Source organism: Zootoca vivipara, chromosome 5, assembly GCF_963506605.1.
Source record: "Zootoca vivipara chromosome 5, rZooViv1.1, whole genome shotgun sequence".
Lineage (NCBI taxonomy): Eukaryota > Metazoa > Chordata > Lepidosauria > Squamata > Lacertidae > Zootoca > Zootoca vivipara.
Window position 1 is genome coordinate 30,383,752 of NC_083280.1, and position 10,283 is coordinate 30,394,034.

Below are 10,283 nucleotides of genomic sequence, written 5' to 3' on the forward strand. Positions count from 1 at the left end.
CTAGTGGTTATTCAAAGATGAGGAACACCTATTTCTTATCCTTTAAAAAATAAAAAAGGCATTGTAATTGCTTGCTAGCAGTAATGCTGTAAAACCAGCCATTTGTAAATGAGTTTGAGTTAGGTCAGAGTAGCTTGTAATTGAGTTTATAGAATGTGGTGGTTACCCAGGAGAATATACTTCATCCTATCTGCCTGACTGAGGTACTCCAACCTATAAAACTTAATGGCAGTAAATGGTATCTACTGTTTTTAAATACTCAAGACAGTAATAGCAGGTCTAAATGATGCTATTTTTTAAACCCAGAAACCGCTAATGATTCAACACTTCCCGTTTAGCTGAAGCCAAGAACTATATCACCAATTTCAGGTCTTTTCAACCATGGTTTGAATTGGGCTTAATAGTCAAGCTCAGATGAAATGGGAAACGGGTTTGTTTGCTGGCATATGTGAAAGAAGGAATGAAAGAGATCATAAGTGGACAAAAGGCTCTTTTATATCTCACCATTTGATCGTCTTGTTCTTTGTAATGCTGTAAAGGTGATGCTTTATAGCCTGGCTTTGCTCCTGCCTTTTTAGATGTCGACTCGAGAACTTTAGTGACGTTCAATAATTCATATGCAGATGGTCCATGAGCTGTGAATGTGTCTGATTAAATGCACGTAATGTTTCTCATGAGAGATCCTGTTATGCAATATAAATACTGTACTGTGTATCTCTACACTGTAGAAGTGCTGTAGGATGGGATTTTGGCTTTCCAAACCAATGTTTTCTACATGTAAAAAGAGGTCAAGAAACAGGCTTCTTTCGGTGGTGACATCCCATGAACATGAATATAGGAAGATTCGGGACAGAGCAAAGAAAGTATCCCTTCACACAGGGACAGCTCAAAACATTTTGGCACCTGAGGCAAACCACCAATATCACCCACCTCCCTCCCTGCCAGGGAAGAAGTAGGGAGTGAAGATCTCTATTGGGATCTGCTGCCCTCACTCTGGATTTATATAAATCCCTTCTCAACTTGGCCTCCACATTTCTGAACAAGCCATGTGTCTGGCATTTAGGAGAACAGCTGAAAAGGGAATATTGACTCTGTTGTGTTTCCAGCTTTGCAACATCTGCTGCTCGACTGTTTACTGTCAGTAATGCTACTTCTGAGATGCACAAGCAAAGGGTTTTCTTTTCCTTTTTTAATTTTAATATGAGTATTCATAACCTTGCTCTGGTCACATCTGCTCCTTTTTAAAAATGTGAGGCCAATGCTTCACTCTAATGAATCCACACCTGTTCACAGATTCTAATTTGATTTGGTGCCTAAATATCACTATCAAGCGCCACATCATCAGTGAATGTCAAAACAAGAGAGACAAATGAAAGTCAGGAAATGAAAACCAGGCCCATATGTTGGGCCTCCACAAGCTACTGGAGCTTCTCAAAGTCTTCCTAACATGTGCGTATAAACTCATGCAATTTGAGGTCTCCATGGGCATGCAGCAGATCATCTAGGCAGTCCCTGGATGCTTTCATAGCCCTGCATAGTATGACCAAAAGTTAACAATTCATTCCAACTTGGCAATTTGTTTTCCTCTCTCCAGGTGCGTGCTTATGCGCATGTGTAATATCTAAGCTATATTCAAAGCGAACCCTTAATTCAAATGGGTGGAAACCTAATTCTGCTGGATAAAGCTATAAAGTAAGACCATTGCTCTATGACAGGCATAGGCAACCTTGGCCCTCCAGATGTTTTGAGACTACAATTCCCATCATCCCTGACCACTGGTCCTGTTAGCTAGGGATGATGGGAGTTGTAGTCCCGAAATATCTGGAGGGCCGAGTTTGCCTGTGCCTGGTCTATGACAATGCAAAATAGTAGTATTGTCTATTCAGCTTGCCAGTGGCTTTATAGGGTCTTAAAGAGAAGGGCTTGTTTCCCAGTCCTACTATCACAGAGTTGCCAGAGCTTGATCCCTTGACCTTCTAAACACAAAGCAGGTGTTATTCCCCAAGTTATTCCTCTTCTTTCGGCACAGGACAGAGTCCATGTTGATACTAAAAGCTGCACCTCTATTGGTGACTGATGCCCAATTTGGCTGGAAGGGCAGAAGGTGGGGAGGCAGTGGTAGGTGGAGCAAGAGTCTGTGGTAGGCGGAGCCGGAGCAGATAATAAGCAAAGACAGAGCTACTGATAGGTAGAGCTAGCTAATGCTAGTCCCCCGCCGCCCCCTCATCCTCCCTGCTGAATTCTATAGGGGCAAAACGGAGATGAAGGAAGAGGAAGCAAACAGAGTTACACCCCTGGGCTACTTAAGCAGGAAGACAGGGAGGTGGGTGATTGCTGAGGGCAGACTGAGCTGAGCCATTTGTCTTAATGGACCAGCCTCCGCTATACACCTACCAATTTCCAGACCAAGTTTATAATTCTATAGACGTATCTTTGGGCCAGCTCCCTTTGGGCTGACTTCTAGGCAGGTTTGCATAGGCTCATATTTTAAACGGCTTGAAGCCACATGCAGCTGAAAACCTGAATGTTGTCTTTCTCCAGAACCACTTAGGTGATCCCAATTTGCAAGGTGGGGCGGATTTTCTGACGATCAAGGAAATCAAGTTTCACATTTTGCCTAAGCTGTCAATCAGTCTAAAATGCTCCTAAATGGTGTATTCAAGGTGGGAGTCGGAGATGAACACAGGTTTCAATGATTGCTCATGCTTATCTCTTTTGATTGAACCATCTTCCCATGGTGTCTGAATGCACTTGTATGTTTCACATTTAAATTGCAGATTTCACATCTTGATATGCATGACGAGTGTGTCCATAACGAGGAATAAAAGCCAGTAGTTCTATGAAGATCTAAACTCTGCTGACACATTGCCACTATTTGCCCTCCCACACAGACTGCAAATGCGTAGCGTGGTTTAGTTTGTATGACAGGACTTGCTTTTCATTATAAAAACAAGTAAAAGCATATTATTTTCCCTAATAAATGACTTCCAGATAACTGAAGAAACAACCTCCCCTGTTGACACTAATAACACCAATCATTAATTCATACAATTGCAGTTGTTATTTTGTTATTTAGCATATAATCTGCAAAAAGGAAACTTTTTTAAGGGGGGGGAGGACAAAAACAGTGCAAACCCCAGGAGAAACATATACAGTTTTGCCAGTATCAATTCTGTTGTGACTTAAGGTGGGTGGGTAACATAGCTGCCAAGTTATCCCTTTTTTAAAGGGATTTTCCCTTATGCTGAATAGGCTTCCTCGCGAGAAAAGGGAAAACTTGGCAGCTATGGTGGGTAAGCTGGATTCCTGAGTCCCTTCTAATTCCTGGATCCAACAAGGATTCAAATGCTGGAATAGGCAAGCAGGTTTCTTGGTAATAGCCCCCCACATGTGGGTTGTTAAGGTAACAAAGGAAGTGGCTCTGTGCCAGAAAGCAAATAGGTGGGCCACCTTCCCTCACCTGTCTGTTAATTAGAAAGACAAAAGTCAGAGGGGGATTATGTGAGCTAGAAGCTAGAAGCTGATAAGCTGCAGACTGGGAAGCTGAGAGTCAGAGCCATGTCTGATTTCTGTTGGCATCAAAGGCTATGGCTATGAGAGAAGCAAAACCCTCTTGCTGTGAGGGGCCTCCATCGTAGGTCAGGGGGCCTATTGCTCCTCTTCCCTCCCCCCAACACTCACAATGTGCATTTGCCGTGGGTTAGACTATAGGGACTCTTACCCAACTGAACCTGTGGTTTCCAAAGAACAAGCTTGATTATAATTTACACAGATCCCATAAATTATTGTAAAACAATATAAGGCCTTGCTTGCTTGTACACCGGTAGGAATATGAGAGGACTCTTAAGTCTTTGACATGTAGTTCACCTTCCAGATTTTGAAAATTTTCTTGACATTTAGAGATGTGTGCAGTGTGTTGTCTTGGAGACTTACTGGTCCTAGCAAGACTGGAGTTCCTGTCAGGAACAGCAGCAGCTGCTGCTATTGATGCATTAGTCATTCACAAAAGAAAACAAAGACAGAACCAACAACTGGGAAATAGCAACATGAGTTGCCCCCCCTCGTCCCCCGCCTCTTAGCATCGGTCCATTTTGCTTCTTCCACCCCCAGTCCAGTCTCTAGTCCAAATAGGTTGTGTTCATGATTTTGAAAATGACTCTCCTTGCTCCATGCCTCCTCTTTACCCCATGCTTATTTAATATTTCCCTTTTTCTTTTATTTAAGTGTACTCCTCCTTTCCACAATATGCCCAAAGTGGATAACAACCTTTGGAACCAATAAATCAATGGTGTGAACTGTAGTCATAAAGGTCAAAATGCAGCAGATAAAATCCAGTTCTTAACAGCAGCTTAAGAACCACGAAATATCAGATACACTCATAAAAAATTGCCTGCAGGGCAACTCAGAAAGGATGAAAAACAGCATCTTGCCATCATTTATTGGAGCTATTTAACAACATTTTAGTCTTCACCTCATTTGGGTGTTCTTTGGATTCCAGATTCAAAAAGAGCTTCTGCCGTTAGGTACCTCTTTTTATAGTCACCAACCACCTGTTGTCTATACGCTGAGCTGCACAGAGGGAAATCCACTTTGTATTCACTACTTTATCCCAGTATAGAATGTCACACATATAATTTTATCAAAAAATATCACAGCAGAACACTAGCAGTTGTAGGCAGTATTGCTGCCTTATTATAGTGATATTATTCATCCTTTCATCAGCATTGTTGGAATCCGGTTGGTATCCATCTGTCTTGGGAGCCAATGGAAGACTTCACTTTCAAGGGTGAAGTCAAACTGTTGGGAAAGTTAAAGCACTTCCTGTGGCTGTAGAGGAGAGACATGTTTTGTTGCAGCAGGGCAGATGAAGGTGTCTCGTTGCGCTGGTGCTAGTGTACCATGGTGTTTCTTCTTTCTTTGCTCCTCCCAGCAGCCTTCCTTCTATGGACACTGCTATGGATACATGACCTGACTGATGGTCTCCAAGCGCTGCAGTTGTCTACAAGGGATTCCCACACAGTGGAGTTAGTGTTCCCAGCCCTTATGTCCCTTTTGTAGAGTTGGTCTGCCAACAGGCCTGGGGATCCAGCTCTCCATAGAGCACACCCTTGGGGATCCTGCCACCTTCCAATTTCTGCGGACATGACATTGGCAATAGTATAAAGATCTATTTGCTCGCTGTGGCCTTTGATTGGTGCATGCATTATCACCGTATTGATCTTAAATCCAAAATTTAAATAAACAGGGCTAGTTGTGTCCACAGGCTTTAAATTACTATAGGACAACACATTTGGATAACAGAGGTTCAGATCAGTGTTTGCTTTGCATGAGGTTGCTCCTTGGTGCTCATTGCTTTGTACAGCGACTACTAGATTCCTGAAGAGTGTTGAGTGTTTTTATCTCTCAGCTTTTTGTCTCACAGCTTGCGTCTACCAGTTAATCCAGAATTCTTATCCTGTCGCCGATGAGAGAAACATCTGCCCTTCTATCTCCAAGTCTCTCTGATTAGAGCAAAGGGTTAGCTTTATGTGTATATGGATGAAAACAAAATTGCTCTGCCAGGACACCCCATGTTTCCTGAACTGCTGTTATATTGGCAGGGTGGATATGCGCAACTTGAATGTGCTTAAAAACCTAAAGCCCTCCAGCATGACAATGACAAGAACCCGCCAACAGCATACGAATCCATCTGGCTAACCTGATCAAAAACACACACACACACACGCCACTCACACACAAAAACAGATTTCATTACAGCCAATCCAAGACCACCAACCACACTCTAGGCCACCCCCCAACCTCTCTCACCACCAAGGAAATACAAGCGAATAGTAAAGAGAACCCACACAAGTGACTCTGACACAAAACCCCACACATACACTAAGCAGAATAGAAGCATGGCCACCTGACCCCACCCCACTCCACTCACCATTCCCCCCTTTCCCCCTTTTCTTCCTAATGTAACACTAATGTAGAAAACACAACTTGAAGAAAAGAGACATTGCACATACTTTTGAAAACCAAGAAATCTTTAATAAAATAAAAAAAGAGAGGCCAAATAACTGGACTTGAGAATTGCCAAGGTGTAGATGAATTCGCTCATAGGGGAGATGTTCACCAGATGCATTTACATAATGGTGTATTAATTATATCTCACAAATATAACAGAGAGAGAAAGAGAGAGGCCCCTCTAAATGTAGATCAACTGGGGAAGAATTTTCATCTTAAGAATAAATCTCATATTTTCATGGACAAGGCCTCCCACTGATCCGAGTCAAGGGACACCGTTGAAATTACTTTATCAAATTTGATTTAAGCATTTTGCCCATTTCCTTTGGGATCAGAGTCCCCAGATTAGTTAGCGTTTCAGAGCATATACAAAACTGCCTGGCCTTAAATTGGTTCAACAGCATGATATTGCCTAAGGGCATTAATTCAGACTTTGCCCAATTTGTCGTGTATTGCAATAGACTCTCAAATGTATTAATCAAATCAATCAGTGCAGCTATATAAAATTGTTTTATGCTGTTCCCCCACCCCAAATTTAATGCCCTGAATATCAGGATGGTATTTAATTCTGCTTGCCAATATTTTTTTAAGCAGATAGAGAATTAATGGGGAGAGGGAGCATCCTAGCTAGGTATCTCTTTCCAAATTAGATATCTGTTAATGTAGTTCCTGAATTATTGTTAAGAATTTTATTTGTGGGCTGTGATCTTTTGCACATTTGTCAATGAAGTTGTTTTTAAAGACATTTTCCTTCAATTCTGCCTCTTCTGTAACGAAAGACATGTGCTCATTTAATTCTGTTTTAAAAAAGTTTATCTCCCACAGTTCATTATCTTGATTCCTCCCTTGCCTTCTGTGCAATCAAATAAAGTGATGATTGGAACACTGAATTGATAGAATGATCTTGAGCATTGACCAGGTGTAGGAACATGCTGTGTTGGAAGGAAATGTGGCACCTGTGTTAGGGCTGCCATACATCCTGGATTTCCCAGACATATCCGGGATTCATACATCGGAAATAGCGTCTGGGCAGAATTTCCAAAAAATCAGTAAAATTGTCTGGGGAAACCCAGGCATATGGAAACCCATGTCAGAAGTGTTGATTTTGGGGGCAAATTTCCCCCCAAAATAGCTCAAAAACTTCATTATTTTGGGAGAAATAATGCCAAAAAAGCTCAAAAACTTGCCAAAAAGTTCTATCTAGATTTTCACTTTTTGAAATATGGCAACCCTAACCTGTGATGTAAAGCAGAAGCAGTCACTATAAGCGGAATATGTATTTGAGAAGTTCCTTACTCTGGGAGTGGAAAATCAAGGAACAGGCTGGCTTGTCCTACACTTTAACTAATACGAGCCTACCGGATAGTTTCTATGTCTTCATCTGGCATCGCTGTGTTCTCTGTAAACCCTGTATGGTTTTATTGGACTGTGTCATTTGTCATAGACTGGATGATACAGATTTTATTCTATGTATATCCATTCTAATCATGTCAGTGTTTCCCAGCTACTTGGCACAATGCCAAAGAGCGGGTGCCAATCAGCTAGAGCAGTCACATGTGATTGGCCCCACTGACATAATTGGAATGTTCATGCCACAGTGAAATAGCTTTTACACAAGTGTGTGTCTCTCCCTTCCCAGCCTTGGGGGAGAGGACACACTGCACAATGTAAGGTCATGAATATAAGCCACACTTTAACTTTTCACGGTCAGATTTGGGGGGTGGGGAGTGAGGCTTATATTCAGGCCAATACAGTATATATGCATATTGTTCTTCTTCTCATTGTTTGTCAGAACACAGTATCACAGAGAGCAGCATTAGTCCTTGTGGGCAAAATGTGCAACCAATGTAAATATTTTGTGACAGATCGCTGCAATAGGCCGCCTAAATACAAGATAAATCAGACAGCAAAGGAAAGTCTTAAACAGATGCTTCTGCCAAAATTGTCTATGACAGAGTGGGTTAGGGTAAAGTAATCTACAGCTGGATGAGGAAATGATCAAGTGTACAGAATGGCCTTTTTTGTGCAAATGGGGTCTATTTCAGCTGCAAGCAAGAAGATTCGTCATTCATGTAAATCGTAACGCTCATGACAAAAAAATAGAAGAGTAAAGCAAACAGACGTTGGCTTTGGTGGTCTGGGAAAATGAGTCAGAGTAATATTTAGGAGACAGCGGCGGAGCTTCATACTCCGGCACCGGGGGTGGAGAGCAGGCGGGTCCAGGGCTGGCGCGCATTCTGGGGGTGTGGCGTGCCACCAGTAGAGGCGTGGTGTGCGTTCTGGGGGCAGAGACCGCTGCCTGCGGGGGCGGGGCGCCCAGCACGGGTAGTGGGGGCAGCCGCCATGGCGCCTTTGGGATCGCGCTTCCCAGGGCGGAGCGCCCGCATCACCCCTCCCTACGCCCCTGTTAGGAGACAGTATAAATCAGGCATCCCCAAACTCGGCCCTCCAGCTCTTTTGGGACTACAATGCCCATCATCCCTGACCACTGGTCCTATTAGCTGTAGGGCCAAATTTGGGGGTGCCTGGTGTAAATCACATGATCATGATTCTTTACAGCGCAATTCATCCTATATATGTCTGCTCAGAGGTATGCCCCATTGAGGCCGAAGCAAGGGGGACTCATCAGGACTGTCACATGCAGGGAGAGAAAGTTTAGGTAAGGTACCCAGAGGGGCTTGAATTGGGGCCTTCACTCTCTGGTGGCTCTATCTCATCTGCCACCAATGCTCCATAGAGAAAGGGCACTCTGAGTGTTAATGCTGGCCATGAAACCCAAAGTTGGTCAGTTGACCTTGCAACACAATGGAGAGGTGCCATCTATCTAACCAGTGGTGTCCAAACTTTTTTCAAAGAGGGCCAGATTTGATGAAGTGAAGGGTTGTGAGGGCCGACGAAAGGGCCGACTTTTTTTTAGGATTGAAGTTGTTGAGCTTTTTTTATGATTTTACCCCAAAGTTGTTGAGCTTTTTTTAGGGTTGAAGTTGTCGAGGTTTTTTAGGTTTTCCCCCCCAGGAAATAAACTGCTAGCGGGCCACATTAGGCCCCCGAAACAGACTAAGTCCATGACTATAGTCTAGTCATGGACATAGGCATAGCTTGTCCCCCCTGATGTTTCTGATCTGATATCTGGCCTCCAGCCCATTCATGACCATTCCTCCTGCCTCTAGTCCCAGTTTCCTGTGTCCAACTCCAAACTCCATGGCAAGGTAGTTTATCGCAAGGTAGTATTATGACTTCCCCACCATGATCTCAGTGAAAACTGATCTGCTCAAGCTGTTGACCTGGGGAAAAAAGCTGAAGTTGGGAACCTTAGGCTCAGCGTCCTTATGCATCCCACTTGACCCCTCTATCTAACCGTCAGGACTCTCCCTTGGCCATGACCTCTCTCCAGTTGTTCTCCACACCCTCCTTGGTTGCATTGGCTAGAATGTGTCCTTGAACTTTACTGGATGGAGAGAGATGTGTGTGATTTTTCTGTGGTTGGGTCATATCCTACCATTCACTAGTCTCCCCAGATTTGGATCTCACCCCCACAAACACCAGCACGTGGCCCCCAAAATGTTTCCTTCCAGGCCCATGGCATGAAAATGTTTCCCCAGCCCTACTGCTCAGATCAAGATTATCCTGCCTGGAAAACCAAAGCATCAGAATGCAGTTCAAGAGTTCTCCTACCAATGGTTTTTGTAAGAAGTATGAGCTCCCAGTCTGAAAATTCAAATTATATTTTATGTCCTTTAGAAGAGGCTTATAAAATTTCAGAACAACCTTACTTTATCAGATCCTTGCAAAACTCAATGGTTACCAAGGTCAACTTATCCTGGGACATACTTCTTGATACTGTAAGCTGACCAGAAAAATGAAACACAATTGACAGACCAATCACCTCCCAAGGTCATACTGTATCTTAAAATGTTTTCTGTACTACACAATCCTTCTACTTGAAGGATTAAGCCATTGATATGTCAAGGTTGTTTTGGGACATTTACTCTTTACAATCAACTTACTTTGATGGTTTTGCCCTAGAAACCTGCCTTAGCAACAGAAAAATCGCAGCAAGAAGAGGAACAAGTGAGTATTAAAAGTCCATGCTGTCATCTCTGCATGGGGCTCTGGGTCTTTCAAATGTGTTATCAGCACTCATTAGCATGTCACTGCTATGCTAGGCCAGGTTTTTGCAGCAGGAGAAAAACAGTGAAATGTCTATATTGGTGAATGACTTCACAGTGAATGCATCCCTGACCCAACCTCTTGGAACAGGGAGTTGTACCTGA